This window comes from Marmota marmota, unplaced genomic scaffold (assembly GCF_001458135.2).
Source record: "Marmota marmota marmota unplaced genomic scaffold, marMar, whole genome shotgun sequence".
Lineage (NCBI taxonomy): Eukaryota > Metazoa > Chordata > Mammalia > Rodentia > Sciuridae > Marmota > Marmota marmota.
In genome coordinates this window covers 906,741-926,222 of record NW_026000103.1, presented here as the reverse complement: position 1 = coordinate 926,222, position 19,482 = coordinate 906,741, and the positions used below count along the sequence as shown (strand labels likewise).

The 19,482-nt window shown below is 35.9% G+C and overlaps 1 protein-coding gene across 1 annotated transcript in view; it reads right to left on the bottom strand.

The window, feature by feature from the left end:
* Mllt3 (MLLT3 super elongation complex subunit) overlaps positions 1–14,125 on the bottom strand; it is a 109,413-nt gene extending 95,288 nt beyond the window's left edge. Inside the window, exons 1-2 of the mRNA XM_048783894.1 lie at positions 14,043–14,125; positions 4,702–4,845 (exon numbers count right to left, since the gene is read on the bottom strand). The gene's annotated coding sequence lies outside the window, so the exon portion shown is untranslated. The remainder of the gene's footprint in view (positions 1–4,701; positions 4,846–14,042) is intronic.
* Between the last annotated feature and the right edge of the window lie 5,357 nt (positions 14,126–19,482).

Here is a 19,482-nt window from a genome sequence, read left to right as displayed (position 1 = left end):
AAAGCATGTTCCCCATGTCTTCAGCAAATCTTGCCAAATGGGCATCTGAAATGTCCTATTGAAACAGGTGGTGTCTGAACAGAATTGGATTTCTGCCTATAGAAACCCTGGCTTTAACAACTGCTGTGGTTAGTTTTAATTTTCAGTCCTTAAAATTAACTGCTTGCCAGTGATTCAGAAATAGACTGAACAACATGTTTAGACTTTGCCCTGTTTAATTGAGGGAGGGAAGAAGGAGAGGAAAAAAGAAGGAAGGGAGGGAGGAAGGATGGGAGAGAGGGAAGAAGGTAAAGAGGAAGAAAGGGAGGGGGGAGGGAAGAAAAAAGGAGAGAAAGAAGGAAAGGAGGGAGGGAGGAAGGAAAGAAGGAAGTCACAAAGGCAGGCCGCTTGGCTGGCCAATACCCTACCATCACTCCACAAAGAACAGAAACAAGGCAGACCATTTGATTTCCAGGCCAAAAAAGGGTGCAGGGGGTAGGGGGCTGCAGGGAGGCAGAGCAGCTATAAAGTAAAGTTGGTTCTCCAAAAATGCTTGCTGTTTTGTACTTTCTTCATAGGAGCACAAGGACAGAACTACCTTCCTGGACATGACGAATGAGCAATCTCCTAAGGCAGCAGAACTTTCAGAGCCTCTCACACCTGCCAGGAATTTGGAATTAATAACAATGAATCACTAATTTTCCTAGTTAAAACTTATATCTTAAAAAGGATATTTCAAACAGAATTGAAGTTATACTTTATACAAACAAAATGCAGACACCCAGAGTGTAAACTCTTTGAAGAAAGACACTATAGGTTAGTCTTCCTTAAATACAACATGGTCCTTCAGGGTGCTTCAACGAACATAGATCACACTGTCTGATGCAGAGAGTACATGTTGAGTAGCTTACACTAAATAGCAACACTTTTTGCTATGACTTTGAGTGCTTGATATAAAGAAAATAAAATAACTTCTGTTATCTTCTAAACTAGTAATCAAGGCAAAAAGAGCTAAGGTATTAGGTAATTACTATCTGCCACACATCATCACATTCCCTATGAGGAAAATACCACCACATCCATTACACAGCTGATAACCAAGATTCCACAAGATGCAGCAACTTTTACAGGACAGCCCAGCTTGAAGATAAAAGGCATGAATGAGGTTTTTACCTAAATCTGCCTGACTTCAAATCTTTACCAATTGTTATCATATGCCCTCCTAATCAGAAATTCAGAAACAAGTTAATAGAACAATCAATTTTAGTGAAATGACATGCAATCGCTAATATATATCTGTGTTTTGCCAATACCCAAAGGGAATCTCACCTTCTTCCAATACAATGTAGGAGTTAGGGATACTAAATTTTTCCACATTGTTTTTCTATAAGACTGAATTGCAGCTACTAAGAAGATGATAAGTGAATAGACAGTAGAGAGCCATCTAGCATAATCTCAAATCCTTTAATCATATCATCCTGATCAACACAATTTGAGAATCACTGGTCTAAAAAGGATCCATTAGTTCCTTTTTTTTTAAAATGAGAAATAAAAATAAATAAATAAAATGAGAAATAAGTAGAAATACTTCAGGTGGAACAGAGAGGGGCTTCTCCATGAAGTAGGTTTGGTCCTTCTGCTTAAAATTCAAGAATAAATAAATTATATCAGTCTTACCGTCAAAAGTTTATTGTTCACTCCACCCTTTAATAATGATACAAAATAAATATAAATAAAAATTATAAATATATTAAATAATTTTTAAAAGAAGCTCTAATGCTGTTCCTTTCCATTTCTTAACTACTGGCCCTCTGTCTTATCTTTACAAGGGCTGACAGGGGCTAGGTTCTAAACCAAATCCACAATTTCTCCAGCAACCTCCAATGAGGTCACTAATTTAGAGGATATTACCTTCAGGGTCCTGTAAAAGAAATAATTCTGTATTTCAATAGACTCAGAAAATAATCCTTAAGTCCAAATTGACCTGGCTCGTGAAAGCTTTTTTTTTCCCCCCTTTTAAACCAAAGATATCCTTAATATTACAGGGTTACTCAATAGAAGGGTATAAGGTGCATTTTTTATAAGGGTGAAGTACATTGACATTTTTTGGAAACTGTTTAGATAGTCATGACATTAACAAAAGGAAATCCAGTGGGAGAAAATAATTGTCATGTACCTACAGGTTTATAGATTATAAAGCAGAAAAGAAACTGCAACTTCTTGAGATTCTTCTGGCAAAATTTCTTTGGAATCATTTCCATCTGAGAGTTGAAAAGCATTTTTTGGTAAGAGGCTGCCAGCTCTAAAAACAATCTTTCTGATCTCTAGAAAAGCCAAGTTCAGTGTTCATAGTGCTATGCACTTTTGGTTCAAAAGAAAAAAAATTGAAAGAGAAGGAACCAGAGCCAACACCAGGGTTATTCCATTCATTCCTCAGCTGTACATAAGGATCACACCCTGTGTATATGAAGAAGAGGTTGAGTTTTTTTTTTTTTTCCTTTAAAGCTAGAACACAGACGTCTATGTCACACATGTAATATTTAGGTTTAAAAAAAAATACAGCATTCCCTCTCCATCCCAAAATCCTGGCCCCCAACACACACACACACACACACACACACACACACACACACACAAAGTTATCTGAAGAGACATAGTCATGGACAGAAAATTTCAAATAAAACCAAAGTGGTTCAAAAGTTAGCAACACCGAGAGGCTGCATTAATATTAAGACAATGGTAAATGTATAAATATCAGATAAATATACATCAAAAATCTAAGTAAGCCAAAAAAGTGTATTACTCCATTGATTGCTTTTCACATTTCTATCAAAGGTAACTTTAATCTTCCCATTTAAATGAATGGGAAGAATCTATAAGATTCCCCAACTTCAAATGAATTTCTAAATTTTGTTTTACTACAAAATTCACTGCAATCAGCCCCATGAATTACTTATAAAATATGTCAAATTAGTGTGGTTGGAATATTTCACATTTCGAAATTATTATTTTACAGTTGTCAAGACACAAAGTCTAATCAGAAAATATCTGCAGGCTTCAAATATCACTTAAAGAAACACAAAGAAGGAAAGTCAGAAGTCAAGGAGGATCATTCTGCACAGAGCAAAAGACAAGCAATCGTGGAGAGGCCTCATAGACTTGTGGCACTGCACTCTACTGCATTATCACTGACCTCTAACCTCTCCTCCCGCTCACAAGTAACCTGTGAGTGCCCTGGGACTAAGTGGTTGTTTTTAAAAGTTCTTGCGTCATATTTACTTTTCCCTGAGACTCTTATGAGAAGCTTGATGTACTCAAGTCCCATAATTCACACACACACTCAAATTACCTACCCAACAACATAGAGACAATGGGAAACACAACATGCCACACTCATAACAAAGTAAAATAATCAGGGTGCTTGGGTTTTTAAAAATGGACCAGATGATTGTCAAGGACACAGCCACAAGTAAAGAGTATCAGCATTGTGCTCTTGATAACAATTAAAGGAATAAAATAGGGTTAGTTTTTAAAACAGCTCCCTTCCTAAGAATCCAAGTCCCAAATTCGAAAATAATTTGTCTTCCAAAAGCCCACTTTTTCACAAAGATGCATTTTTCCCACAGAATAAGTGGTGGTTCCGTTCTGCAGCTGACCCACCAGTACTTATTTAACTCATAATTTACTGACATATGCTACAGCGAAGAATGAACATAGTAAAAGTACTTACAGTACTTCACATGCACTTTAGTAGTTCCATAGCTTTCCTGAGGTTCACTAAGTGGTTGTTCTTGACTCTCTCCTCTAAAGCCCTCAGGTAATAACAGTGAAGAGAACAACTTCATAGATTATGGTCTACATATGCTTACAGAAAATGATAACTTCATGGATACAAAACTAAACAAAAACCTTCCCAAAAAACTAAGTGGGGGAAAACAACACCTAAGTGAAGAAGATCCTAGAGTAATGAACAAATTTCAAAATTAGACAGGGCATAAATTATCCATATGAGACAACAAAGGAAGTTCATCTGAAGCAGGGGTTGATAGTCTCGATGACATTACATAAAACAGATTTTGACCAATCAATACCATTTGTCTGTACAAGTGACTTGGGTGTAAGTACATATTTTAATGTTTCTGCTTACAATAAATTTAGTCCAAACAAGTCAAATCACAAGGTGAAAAATTAACCACACCTTTGTTACCACTATCACAAAAATAAAAATTCACTGTTTACATAATACAATTCAAATAAAAATATACGTTTAAATTACACAAACATAGGAGTGAATGTGGCCCTTTTTTTCCTACTAATTGTGATCAAGAAACTATGGACAAGAACTTTTATATCATTTTTATATATACCTTTTATATCATTTTTAATGTGACTTTCAACTTTTCCCCAAGTTTCTATAACTAACATAAAAAGTTTCAGAAAATATTTTTTCCTAATTGAAGACAGTTTAATGTTTCTTGCTTTGGGCTGTCATCAAAATAAATTTGAACTGCATAGATCTTAAGGCTGTTCTAACCAACAATGTAATCTCAGACCCACCCCCACTAAAATATTGTTTGCCTACTTCTTCCCATACAGAATCCACAGCTAAACCATTAAGGTACTTCATCTCTATTACCTCTCTGAAAATACTATCATACTTCTTAACACACTAGCAAGTTGTTTTTTTTATAGGAGGGCTTTTCACAAAGGAGTGCCACTTACCCCTCCTGCCTTCAGCAACTTTCTTCTAAAATCCTCTGTGGGGTTGTTGAAAGTTAGCTTTTCACAGCGGAGGTGATTCACTGGTGGATGGCCTTCAAGATGCAGGAATAAGTCATAATCAAAGCGGACTTTCTTAGGTTCTTCCTATAGAATTAAAAAATTAAGAAAGATGAGCTAAGGAGCTGGGGTTGTGGCTCAGTGGTAGAGTGCTTACCTAGTATGTGTGAGGCGCTAGGTTCAATTCTTAGAACTGCAAATAAACAAACAAATAAATAAATAAATAATAGAAAAAAAGGCAATCAACAACTAAAAAATTATATACTGAAGAAAAAAAAAGAAAGACAAGTAAGACAAAAATAGAAATTTAAAACAAAGATTTAATCCTCATAGTGAAAAGGAAAGGTCTAGACCCTTAACAGCTGTAGCAGTAGAACTGAAAAATTTTCTTATGGAATTCCATACAAAACAAAATTAAACTATCTGATAAATTGGTTTCTTTTATTAAGGGAAATCCAAAAATAATCAACTCATCATCTTCCCCACAATCTCTCAAGAGTGCAATGCTACCAACAAAACCTCCCAACCCTCCACACCTATCATCAAAGTCTGCCATTTTCTCTCCTACATATTCCTTGAACAAGCTCTCTAACTCCTACTGCCATGCTCTTACTCATTGTCCAAACTACTATAAACTCCCTCCTGTACTAGGTCTTCCTACTTCAGGATTCCTCATTCAGGCTTCAAAATTATCTACATAAAACAAAAATCTATCCATTTTTACTCCCTGGTTAAAATTTTAACAGCATCCAGTGGCCATTAGGGTAAAATTCTAAACTGACTTGATTGACATATAGGGGATGCTGTGACCCAGCTCCTGGATTATTATCCCACCACATCCTTTCTGCCCATCTATTGGTCCAGCAATATATTATTGCTAATTGCCTCTCAATACCTACCCATATTCTACTCTGCTTTACATTATTATTTTATTGCTTATCTCTGTTCCTCCACCTCCTGCTTTACCTGGAAGTCTTTGAATCCTTCTCCACTCAGGTTTCACTTGGGAAAGGCTTCACTGAGTCCCACCCCCAATCCCCACAGCCTCTCCTTTGCTGTGTATCTCCCTCTTATTCCTGCCACATCTTAGAATAATTGTCATATTATCTACATTTACCCTGCTGTATCATAAGATTACTAAAAGTAGGAACAATGTATGAATTGTACCCTTGACAATTAGTTTAGTGCCTGCACATAGCAGAAATGCAGCATATCTGTACGATGAATAAAGAATAGCATTTTCCTGAATAACGAAACAGGAAGACAAAGCTGGGTGTGGTGGCATGCAAACGTTTATCAACCCTCTCTACACAGTAATTTTTTAACTCTCCAAGGTGAAATGAAGATTGCAGATAACACATGTAACTAATATGTACTTGAACATTCATCTCATTTTATTCTCCCAGCTCTCCCTGGGGAGAGTTGGGAGCTCAGTTTTGTTGTTGTTTGACTAACATGATGGAACAAAGTGATCTGAATGCAATTCTTTGGACTCAAAAGTCTTACCACCTAAACTGTCAAATTATATAAGCATTATCTACTACAAATTCATGGTTTCTATCTCCTTATCCCGGCTTCCCCAAAGCAAAAGCCTCCACGTTTCCTCACGCCCTCTTCACTGCCATGCAGTCTGGCATGAAACACACCCCTCCCATCTCTTATCAGAATGCCATTCTCTACTGGTTTTCCTCATGGTTAACTGGCCATTCCTTCTCACAGGCTTCTCTTCTTTCTTCATTGACCCTTAAATGTACTTTATCTTTCCACAAGTTTCCAAGGAAGAAGACACCCAATGACAGGAACCAGTTTTAACTATGTGACAATGTCTCCCCTGGCAGAATCTCCTGCTCAGCTCTCAATCCACTGCCATAAGCACCTTCCATAGGTGACCTGCAGCAATGCGAAACTCACAGATTACTTAAATCATCCTTTCCCCTATACTCTATATCTTAGCAAACAGCAATCCTAACTGCATGCCAAAGTCACCCTGCACCACTGGATCTCCCTCACCTGCCACAGTCAAATTCTCTCGCAGTGCTATTAATTCCTCGTGAACTTTCACATCCACCCACCATTCTCTAGACACCATGACCACAGCCTTAGCTTATTCCTTCCCCAGTCTCTGTTGCTATTGCACTTGCTTCATTTTACTTCCCACAATGATGCAAGTGACTTTTCTAACACAAAAATCAACCTTTCCATTGATTTAAAAAAAAAAAAAAAAGCCTTTAAAGGGTCATCATTGTCTACGATGTAATCCTACTTCCTTGGATTGCCTTTTACCACCTTTTACCTTCCAGCATTGCCTTTTACCACCTCCACTGTATTTCTGTTATTACACCCTTTCCTTCCACAATTTTGAAGCACTTGCAGTACGTCATCATATTATCTCAATGATTCCACCATGTGCTCACCATGACTGAAATGTCTTCCCTCCCAGCATACTCCCCTCCTTTGCCTGGTTAATGAGAACTCATTATTCAAGATCCAGTTAAAGCAAACTCCTCCAGAAAGTCTTCCTAAATTCCCAATACAATTTGAATTAGGCATTCCCATATTAATGCAATTATCACATTAAATTATGAATATTTTTGTCTTATTGTTCCTGTCAATTGTTAAGACAGTCAATGTAACCTTAGAATTAATTTAAAAGGAGGGCAATCGTCTGCCTTGTAATTGGGAATATAAATTGATAAGGCCTTTTGTTAGATATTTTGGTAATATCTAGCAACATACTAAATACCAATGATGCTTGACTCCGTAATTCTACTCCTAAGAATCCTTCCACAGAAATACTCAGATATGCCCTGGAGTTCTATAAATGCTTATTTTAAAAAGCTAATAATTCTATTTCAAGGATTTTATTATCAGGATAATTTATTCTAAGATTGTCCTATTTATTAGAATTCAGTATTCACAGAAAAGATAATGTGTCCTTAAAATAATGTGTCCTTACTTTTATGTTAAGCAGTAAAACCTGTGTTTTGTAGTAACTAACAAAATTTGAGCTTAAAAATGGAAAAAAAAACTCAAATATGGGTTCAAATGTTTATAATAGTATTGTTTATAACAACAACAATAAATTTTTAATGATCTATATCATCACCATGGAATAAATAACATTCATATATTTCAAAATTCTGACTTGGCAAGGCTTATTGCTAAGTAAATTAAAGGTAAATCACAGAAAAATATTGAAGTATGAAATATTGTACCCCACCATTGACATTTTTTAAATCTGTGCAAATGCATAGGGGAAATCTAGAAAAGCCATACTAAACTATTAACAATCTTGAAATGGAAATCAAGGAAATAAAATTCCTAAATTTCATTCTATATACTTTTACTAGATGAACACATACTCCTATATGCTTTTTAAAAAAGAAAAATAATGAATATAACTAAGTAACAGTAGAAAAAGAATGAGGTAATAACAACTTTAGGTTATAGCTTTCAATAGTTTAAAACAAATAAACAAAAAAGCCATTACTTTTCAATAAAACTAAGAGTAAGGACTGTAGAAAGTGACTCACTATGAATCCCAGTATAATTTTAAAGTTTGTTTTTGAGTAAGGAAAAAGTAACCATAAACTTGTGTTTTGGCCAACGGGGCATCTTCTTTTAGCAGACAAATGTCTATATATTATATCAATACGATCCTCAGCAAAGATTCTTCTTCAAAGTTCAAATAAGAAACATGTATTTGTTCTATATATAAAACTAATGCATCTCCTACAGGTGGAAATCTGGTTTGGGCATCACATCACCCCTCTCATGATGCAGGAGTTTCAGTCCTTGATATTTAGTCATGTGCTTTTTCTGAAAACAGACTAAAAGAGAGAAGCATATAGCCTTTCAAACCTAAAGTGCCAGTGTGAATTATGTTCCAGGGTGCCCGTTAGTTCTTAGTTTCTGAAACGTGACACTCAGGCTGATTTTGTTTAGCACAAATACAAAATAAGACAGACTAAACACACTAAACTCAAGAGAAGGAATGACACTCAACCTGCTCTCGTCTCCACAGCTCAAATAAATGATCAAAGATGAGGACAAGCACAAAACTGAGGCAGGGAGGCAGGGCAAGGCTGGCAGACACAACCTGCAGCTGTAGGGCTCCCCCAGCATCATGGGGAACACGCTGGGCTGCTTCCTCTCTCCCAGGAAAATTCTAAATACTTTTTAGTAAACCATTACTGTAATGGATGCTCACTCTTCAGGAAAGAGTAGGACAAATTTCTATAATAAAGAAAATGATAAATGCTCAAGAGAAATGAAATAAACATTCTGGAACTAGAGCCTAGACCTACTAAATTTTTACCACTGAATCATTTCAGTAGGAAGAGAAACAAGAAATATATCTACTTGGACCTTGAGGACATCATGTTAAGTGAAATAAAACAGACACCAGAGACAAATGTTGCATGATTCCACTTATATAAGGTATCTAAAATAGTCACCAAATTCATAAAATGTAAGACTGGAAGACTAGTTAGCAGAAGCTGTGTGAAAGTGGAAATGGGGGGCTGGGGATGTGGCTCAAGTGGTAGCGCGCTCGCCTGGCATGCGTGCAGCCTGGGTTCGATCCTCAGCACCACATACAAACAAAGATGTTCTGTTTGCCGAAAACTAAAAAATAAATATTAAAAAATTCTCTCTCTCTCTCTCTCTCTCTCTCTCTCTCTCTCTCTTTAAAAAAAATAAAAAGCAAAATGTGGAGGGTGAAAGCAGCACATATTTAAAAAAAGTGGAAATGGGAGTTATTAGTCAACAAGCATGAAGTTTCAATTAAATAATGTGAATGAGCATGAAAGATCTGTTTCATGACACTGCACCTTCAATCAACAGCAAGGCACACATAAAATCTGCTCAGAGATGATGTTGTATTTTTACCACAATAAAATTATTAAAAAATACACCCAGCTCAGAGATCCAATACACACACAAAAAAATACAATATTCTGTATTTTCTGAAATACAGGGGGAAAAAAGCTTGTTTCTAAGAGGCTTAAGATAAATTAAAAGGGGTGGCAAAATAAGACTTTCTTTTTGATTAAAAAAAGTCAGTAACAAGGGCTGGGGTTATGGCTCAGTGATAGAGCACTCGCCTAGCACGTGCAAGGCACTGGGTTTGATCCTCAGCATCACATAAAAATAAATAAAATAAAGGTGTTATGTCCAATTACAATAAAAATATATATATATTTTTAAAAATCAGTAACATATAAAAAGTACTTAAAATACTACATCCAAGTACTCACCACTGAGATTAAAAGAACTCTTTCACTAAATTTGCTTTACTTCTTTCTTAAATTTTTTGTTGTTGTTCTTGTTGGTACTGGGAACTGAACCCAGGGGTATTCTGAGCTACAGTACCAGTCCTTTTTTTTTTTCTTTCTTTTCTTTTCTTAATTTTGAGATAGGGTCTTGCTAAATTGCTGAGGCTGACCTTGAACTTGCAAACTTCCTGTCTCAGTCACCTGGGTCATTGGGATTACAGGCATGTTTCACCATGCCAGGCTAACGCTTTCTTTAAAAAAAAAAAAAAAAAAAAAGTGTAGATAAAAGCTTCTCCATCTCCTCCCCCAGTAACCAATGCCTTTAAATTCCTCTATTGTTATTCTGACACATGCTTTTATATCACATATGTGCATTTCCAAAATACCATTTACTCATCTCATTGATTTTAAAAAGCATACATCAATGCTATCACAACCACATATATATGTATTATATATGTATATATATGTATCCACACATTTTTATGTATTTACTTCTACAACTCAAATTATCACCATATTCTGAGACTTAAGTACTATATGATATTCTGTGTTATTAAGTCCCATTTATTAATCCAAATATCTACATATGGCCCACTAAGAAGATCCTGACATTTTAAATTATAAACACTGAAAAATGTGTATGTCTCATTATGCTCATGTGAAAATAGCAATAATTATTAAGTATGAAATCTTAAAGAAAACCTAAAACCAGAAAATAAACAAATTTAAATACTAAATAGAGAAATGCTCTTAATGGCATTGAGTCTAAATGTCTATAACAAAGGAAGAACTGCTTCTATCTCATGTGCCTCTTTCTTCTTTCATATTTTAAGAAACCAACATCTCTCATAAAGTAAATGTGTCTAAGTCACGGGTACAAGTGCTTTTAGTGTCTTCATTATAACCTGCTTTTTATTCTACTCCATGAGTTTGAAGTAGACAGTGGGAGGATAAGGAATAATACATGGTGCCTCTTCATTCTTCATTGATTCTTTTTTAATTCTAGTGTATGGAAAGATTCCAGATATTTATACACAGTAAAAAGGTGAGCAATTCAAAAAATAGATTCTTATAAAAATGACCAGAAAAGCTATAAACAAAAAAAGTAAGAGATGGCACTCCACTACTGTTTTCAAACTGAAGCTGGAAAAATGTCAGCCTCAGATGATGAAAGAGAGGTTTATCCATAACCATGCAGTCAGTCCACCTCAAGAGATCCTAGTTGCTTATCCTCTAATTTCTTTGAGTCAAGACTTTTGGGCTTAGAGGGCTAGATTCTTCCTAAAGTATAACCCAATCCCTAGATGAAATTGAAACACTGGATATAATGTGACAAAAAGAAAGAAAACCATCATATGATCTTCATTAAACTTTCAAAATATTTTTTAAAGGTAGGGCTAGGAAAAAGGCTCTGAATTTCTTCTCGTAAATAAAACCACTTAAATTAAAAATACACTGTAAAATGGGAAAAAGATTTGAGTATTCATTTCTCCAACGAATATAAGCAAACAGACAACAATAAGCATATGAAGATATTCAATGTCTTAAGTCATCAAAAAAACACAAAGCTAAAAGGAGATACCACTTTACACACATTAGGATGACCATAGTCAAAAGGAAACATGGAAAGTTAACAAGTGTTGGAGAAATTAGAACCTTCATACATTGCTAATAGGAATGAAAAATGGGACAGTCACTTTGGAAAACAGTTTAACAATCCCTCAAAAAGTTAAACACAGAATTACCATATGGCCAAACAGTTCTATGTAGGTATATACTCAGGAGATTTGAAAACATATGTCCACACAAAAACTTGTAAATGAATATTCATTATCAGCATTACTCATAATCATCAAAAAGTAGAAACAAGTCCAACAGCCATCAAACTTACAAATGAAAAAACAAAACGTGACATATTTATACAATGGAATATTATTCAGTTTTAAGAATAAGTACTGATATATCCTACAACATGGATAAACCCTGACAACATATTAAGTGAAAGAAACCAGACACAAAAGGCCACATATTTATAGTTCCATTTATATAAAATGTCCAGAAGAGGAAAGCCTATAAAGAAAAGAAACAGATTAATGGATACCAGGGACTGGAAGACAGAATGAGAAATGAATGTTAATGGGTACAGTGTTTCTTTATGGGGTGATAAAAATGCTCTGAAATTAGTGGTGATGGTTGCACAACTCTGTGAATATACCAAAAACCACCATGCGGTGAACTTTAAAAGGGTGAGTTTTATGGTAAGTAAATTACATCATAGTTTTTTTAAAACAAGAAAAAAAAGAAAGCCAAAAGTTTAAGGGAAATTCAGTTTGAAATGAGAAGAAGAAAAAAAACAGATCAGTGCATTAATATAAATGCAAGTATCAATGTATTTCAACAAATTCTTATTTGATGAGAGATATATGAACAACTCAGTGTTGTAACCACTTTGAAAGATGGTAATTATTCTAGTAAACATTATTTTTGAGGCAGAAATGTTTAGTAGAGCCAATGGAGAGAAAGATCTAGATCAAAAATCTGATTTTAACACTGTAACTATGTGAGATCTTGGATTAGCTACTCAAATTCTCCACGACTTGGTTTCCTTCCCTGTAAAGTAGGGTTAGTGGTACTTACTTCTAAAAGGTTTTTAAAGTCATTTTTACAAATCTTAAGCAAAATAACATACATATCAGCATACTGTCAAGTAAGCACTTGAACGCTGAACTATGGAGAAATGTTACTGACTAATATGTCACAAGAATACCAATAATAAAGAAACTCCAACTAATTGGGTAGAAGGTTTACAGAAATATGGTGCCACAGAAATGTGGTACATAAAGAGATAGGGTAAGAAAAATATGAAAAATAAAATCCATCTTGTCATTCTTAGGACAGTGTTAATATAACTTAATTAAAAGTAATTATCTCTTCAGCAGAAAGCAATCTTCACTGATTTCAAAGTGAGCCTTGCATATAAAAAGCCAGTGGACACTGTTCCAGTGGCAGGTACTGCACAGAGAGTGGCTTATCTTTGATTCTCATCTTTTACTGAGCATCAGAATCATTCAGAAGACTACTAAATATGCATATCTGTAGGTTGCACACCAGAGGTTCTGATGCTCTGGATCTGGGTAGATTCTGAGAATCTCTTTTCTGACTTGCTCTTGGGTAATAATGCTGATGCCATCCCAAGAACCACATTTTATGGAGCACTGGCTTGAAAAACATGAAACTGTATTTGCTTAATTCCTTTTTTTTAAAGTGAATTTTCTCAATTCAGGGCATGTAAAAACTATAATACCTTTGGAAGAAAAATAAGGAACAGTATGATTAAAAATACTAGAATTTATTAGGTATTTAGTTATACAGGAGGCATTATTCTAAATACTTTAAAAATTTTAGAGTAATCATTTTATGTAATCCTTATAGCCACCTTATGAGGTAAACAGTCTTATCTCCCCATTTTATAAATGAGAAAAGTAGCCCTAGAGAGGCTGGACAATTTATTCAATATTATATAGTCAGTATACTCTGTCACATAGGTACTGTTGAAAACTTTCGATTCCAGTTGAATTCATTATGTCTCTAGTTGAAATTACTGTATATGTGTGTAGGTATTACCTAAAGATAACTTGAGATTATTCTTTGTAAGCCTCAAAAATTCTAGAAATATGAAATGAGAAAAGGAGCATTTCACTGAAAAACCATAATTCCTCTTTCCTATTTTACCAAAACATATCAATCTTGTGCAACATGGTAATCACTCTTCTATCAAAAAGGAATACTTGATGAATTTCATATAATTTTACTTCATATCACTGAAATTATCTTTTCATAGTTACCTCTACCATGATTAAGGGTAATGATAGCCAAAATTCTAGGAAGACAAGTTTAATTTATTTTAAAATCATCAAGCCATAGAAGGGTTTACAAGTCAACATCATTTTAAACATTTGGTGAAAGGAGGATCTTCTGAGAGATTAATGGGTAAAGATTACCTACCTTGTTTTTAAAATAAACCTCAATTGGCAAAATGAAACCAGCATACCCAGATTCTTCTACTTTGTAAGGTGGATCTTTGCACACTGCAACATTAAAAAAGAGAATAGGAAAGATGAGAATAATAGACAAAAGACATTCTTCTTTCAAAAAAAAGAAAGAAAGAAATCCCATTCTATATCTAGATCACCCCCAGTTTTCACAACCCCTTATCAGTCCCATGGTCGACTGTCTTTTGTAGTCTTTATTTCTTCTCTAGCATCTGCAACAATAACTTTTCCTATCTTGAGCAAACATGTAAGTGATTTATTGAGATCTTGGTGGAGCATAGCTCATCAAGCAACTATGATCATTAATGAGTGGACTTCAGTTGTTATCACCTGCTCTAAAGCCTTAGGTAAATTAAAGATAGCTCATATGGCTCAAAGCTTGAAAATAATGACAAATTTCCTAACAAAAGTCCTATATCTGGGCTTAGATACAAATCACTCTCTACCTAAACTGCTCACTTGTTTGAGATGCCCTGATGTCTATGCCAGCCTCCTTCCTTAAGAAATCGCCAACCCACAGTCCGTCATCTTTATTGATGCCCATGAAAATTCATTACCCGCACCCTCCAAAAAAGGAAAGTATTGAAATACTGGTAAACATACAAACACTTAAAATCTAATCACGTCACAAGAATATATAACAAACAATAAGGCATCTGTATTTCTTATGGAGTTAGAAGGAAGCAAAACTATTAGGTAAGCTCTTGGGGAATGAGAGTGAGAGCGATCCTAGGAAGCTAAGATTTCATCCCACTAAAATTTTCATTCAACCAAAATCAATCAGAAGCCAATTTTAATTATCCAGGTTAAGACTACAGTTTTGTTATCCAGGTTAGGACTACAGTTTTGTAGTTTCACAAAGTAAAAAACATATATATATATATATATATATATATATATATTTTTTCAGTAAAACTAAAAAACAAGGCCATAGACTCTGGTATGTTAAGTCCTCTGCAGCTGCTCCAGCTTACCTTCCCAGGCTTCTCTTTGTCACCTCCCACCTGTTCCCAGTCCCCCTGCTGTTCCTTCCACTACACCTTGAACTACTCAGTATTCTCTGTGCAATTCAAATCCCAATTTCTTCATAATGACCTTCTAGTACTACATCCCTTCTTCTTTTACCTCACCCCCCACCCACGACTGGAGCATTAACTGAGTCATTCAGCAGAGCTTCTTACGACCATATAGTCAAGACCCTCACCTGCTAACTTCCATTCCCTCCCTCAAGGACAGAAAAAATGTTTATCTCAGGAAGATAGTATGTCTAGAGCTCTGGCTGCCAATCTGTGATCCACCTCAAACTCCAAGCTACCTCTGCAAAGTTTCCTCTTCCTGACAGTATGAAGATTAAGCAGACTGGCATGTGGCAGTTATAAAGTGGGTGTTGGTGTCCCCTCAAAATTCATACGTTGACACCTTAACCTTTGATGGTAACAATTTTAGGAGATGGGGCCTATGGGAGGTGATGAGGTAATTAGGGTAGAGCCCTTTTGAAAGGGTTTAGTCCCCTTAAAAAGAGACCCCAAAGAGCTCTCTGGCCTCTTCCACACATGAGAAGGAAAAAGACAGGAGTCTGTAGCTCTGAGGAGGACCCTTGGTAGACCCCAACAATGCTGGCACCCTGATCTCAGACTTCCAGTCACCACGACTGTGAGAAATCAGTTTCTGTTGTTTATAAACCACCCAACCTATGATACTTTGTCATAGCAGCCCAATGGGACTTCGTGATATGCATAAAAGACATAGCACAGAGCCTGGCACAGTGAACTTCTCAATCATTGACTCATGTGAGAGAGGAAATCTATCCCTAAAACATGCAGTCACCATGAAACCTTGAAAATCTAAAGGAGAAAGCAAGTAGAGGAACTGGATTTGGATAAGAATACTCAGGTCTCTGGCCCTCAACGGATAAGTCTCTAGACAGCTTCCAATGCCTTTCCCTTTAACAGGGAGATAACACCATCCACCACCTGCAAGCATGGGTAGAATACGCAAGGAGACTCTATGGAGAGTACTACAAACGTGGTATTTTTATTACAAAAAGGGATGTTGATAATGTACAATGAAAATGGTTTAGACATGCTCCAAGTATCCATCCGGTTACAAGAGGTGCACGGAAGGCAAGATTTTAATGTCTGACCAACCTTAGGAAATTTTCCCCTAACTGATATCAGAAGTAATTCAGGAAGAAGCCATCCTGCTTTAACCTTATAGGTTGACCTAATAACCTACTGGAGTGACTGTCAGTCTTACATCCACTGACCACCTGCCAACTTGTCATGAATATTCAAATTCCCTAAGCACTGGGGGGGGAGATGCCCACTAAATGCACAGAGCAGCCCTACCCCACGCCAACTGAGTGGCTAGAGTTACACCCATGGCACTTCCAGGCTATAGAGAACAGCAGTTTTAGTGTCCAGTGCTTGGGATTAATCATGCCAATGTCATCTGAAGGAAGTTTATTTTGTGGGCTGCTGCACATGCCAAAGAAGTTACAGCTATTCCTCTATACACCCTTTTGTATAATTCATTTTCTCTGTTCTGCATGCAAATTGCTCCTATTATAGGAAACAGCTGTTAGTGAGCACATCTTAGAGTTGAAGGTCTTGGATTTTTTCCACCCCCTAAAGGAAATGATCTGCTATGTATTAATACTCTATAGAGGTCTGGTTTTATAAGAAAAATGTTTACCAACTCATACCTCAATTATTTTTAAGTACAATGTTTTCATCAATAACAATGAACAATGTATGTAAAGCATCCTACGTTCTTAATAAGAAACAAACAGTAAAACTTTATATACAATAAACATGTCAGAAAATCAGTAACAATGTTCACATAAATTTACTGGTCTAATCTGAAGAAAGTCAAATCAGGGGAATTTATTTATTTGGATATCTTATAATCAGAATCAATATGATCTGCTGAGCTAGTTCTTTCAAAAAAAAAAAGGTGTGGGGGAGAGTTAAGAACTAAATGATGTTTTAGCCATTGCTTTAGACATAAAGCACTCATTTTTAAACACAGTTGTATTTGGAAAGGGCCACCTTCTTTCACACAGCAACTCTTTTCTTTCTTCATTGAGAATCCATTTTCTGTGATCACTAGCCATGTGTTAAATTTATGAGATCTAAACATACTAAATCCCTCAATTTTAATATTCTTCCTCTTGACTGTTCAAGAATCAGATAATCCTCGCCTGATGCTATACCTAAGGTGAGAAGATCACAAGTTCGAGGCCAGCCTTACAACTTAATAAGATCCTGTCTCAAAATGAAAAGTAAAAAGGGATGGGGATATGGCTCAGTAGCAAAGAGCTCCTGGGTTCAATCCAGTACCAAAATAAAATAATCACAATTAGAACAAATAAAAAAATGCACTTAAAAAATCAGACTGTCCTTAATATCCATGCAATAAATGGCCAAATCTAGAGTTACTAAAGGGATACTCACATGTAGAAAGACTCCTAAATTTTTAAGGGACATAAAACGGGAGGATTACTATTGATTCTTAAACCTATGCCTATTGATTCCACAGAAATCACTGGCTGCTTTTATTTCTCTGACAAAATCCAGCCAGATATTAGGTCTTTCTGAACATCTCCCTTGTTCCTCTTCCAGCCTTCTCCAGTTGCACTTAACAGGTAGGCAGATAACCTCATTTACCTTCTAGCCTCCTCCAACAGACTTTGAGCGCAGTGAGGAAGCAACTGTATCATCTTTCACATCTGTGATTCCTGGCACTGAAACTGAGTCAAATAATAGGTATTCAAGTGTTTGTTGAGTTTAAAAAAAAAAAAAAAAAGATTCATGTTCCCCTCCACTGATTTGCCATTGCCACTGACACTGCCTTCCCAATAGCAGTGATGAACTAATATCCACCAAACTCTTCTGAAAACCCCCTGTAATCAACATGAATGGGAAAACATTGGTACAAGTGATACAAAGTTGCCACAGAGGAGATGTCTCTTGACAACTTAATATCCAAAGCAGAACTAGTTATATAACTTGCATAGTACTATGTTTTAGGCAACTGAGTTAACCATTTGGGTTGGAAGCCCCCTAAGGCCATTCAGAATCTGACATTCTGGAGCCATAAGTAACAGCTTCCCTCTGCTCTCCATCCATATTTTACCACTCATGTACTCCAAGGCTCTAACTGGGACACATTTCTGAAACTCTCTGCCAAGTAATCATGTACACCAGTGATCTATCAGGACATAATATCCAAAATTCATGCCTGAGAGGAAAAGACCAATGTTTATGCAAAAAATAAATAATTGGACTTTACTTCCCTAAAACAGCTTTTCAAAATAGTAAACACAATATAGATCCAAAAATATATGTGGCATGATGCTAACCACATACACTGACCATTAACAATTTAGTATTGACATTTTAAAAAAAATATGCACAAGAAAAAAAAATAAGAAAAAAAGGTCAGAATTTGGTTAATCCAAAATAAGTCAGATTCTTATTAATAAGTAAGCATTATTTACTGGGATTCTTAATGTTCTCCTCTAGGAGAAAAATATTTGATACAGAGCTATGCTTGGTACCAAAAAATAAATGCTCCTTAGATTAATAAATTAATTTGTACTGATACAATAAATTATATATACAAAAAAAATAAATTTAATTAATTAATAGGGTGGATTTGGGGTACCAAATAAATAAAAGACAATTTAAACTAAAAACCTTCCACCAGATCTGTAAGACCTCTGTTTAAGCTTAAGAAAAATCATTAGGCAACAAGTTTTTCCCCTAATTCTCAGGTAAACAGTTGATAGATTCTTCTCTGGAGCATCCCTTACTTCTGTTTGCTAAGCCACTGTGATTTATGCCCATCTGAATACTTTTGTAAAGACATGGCTCACTGGCCCATTGATAATTATTGGTTTACTTTATTTACTGCATGCAGCCCTTCAGGAAGGAAACACACCAAACTCTCTCTATATATAGACTGGTTATTACCACTGCTTTGTGCCAATTGTCCCTTCCAGCTTGAGCATTTTTGGACTCCTTCCCTTCCCGCTTCAGTTCCACCACATCAGAGCCCCCAGGAATAAGGAAAACAGGGTCCTGCACAGCCCATCTCACTGTCCCAAACAGTGCTGCGCCAGCGTCTGCAAGTCTAGGGCCAGCGTCTAGAAGTCTGAGCAGCAGGGGGTTGCTCACCACACTGCCACTAAACATGGCCTCAGCCTTTACACTCATGACATTTTGGAAAGAACAAAAATCAACAGTTGGGTTTTGTTTTTATTTTTATAAGTGTGTGTGTGTGCGCGCGCGTGCATGCGTGCACACAAACACACACACAGAGATTTACAATTGCTTCTGTTCAGCCCATTTCTAAAAAACAACAAAAATTGGTTTTCCCCCTTTGTATTT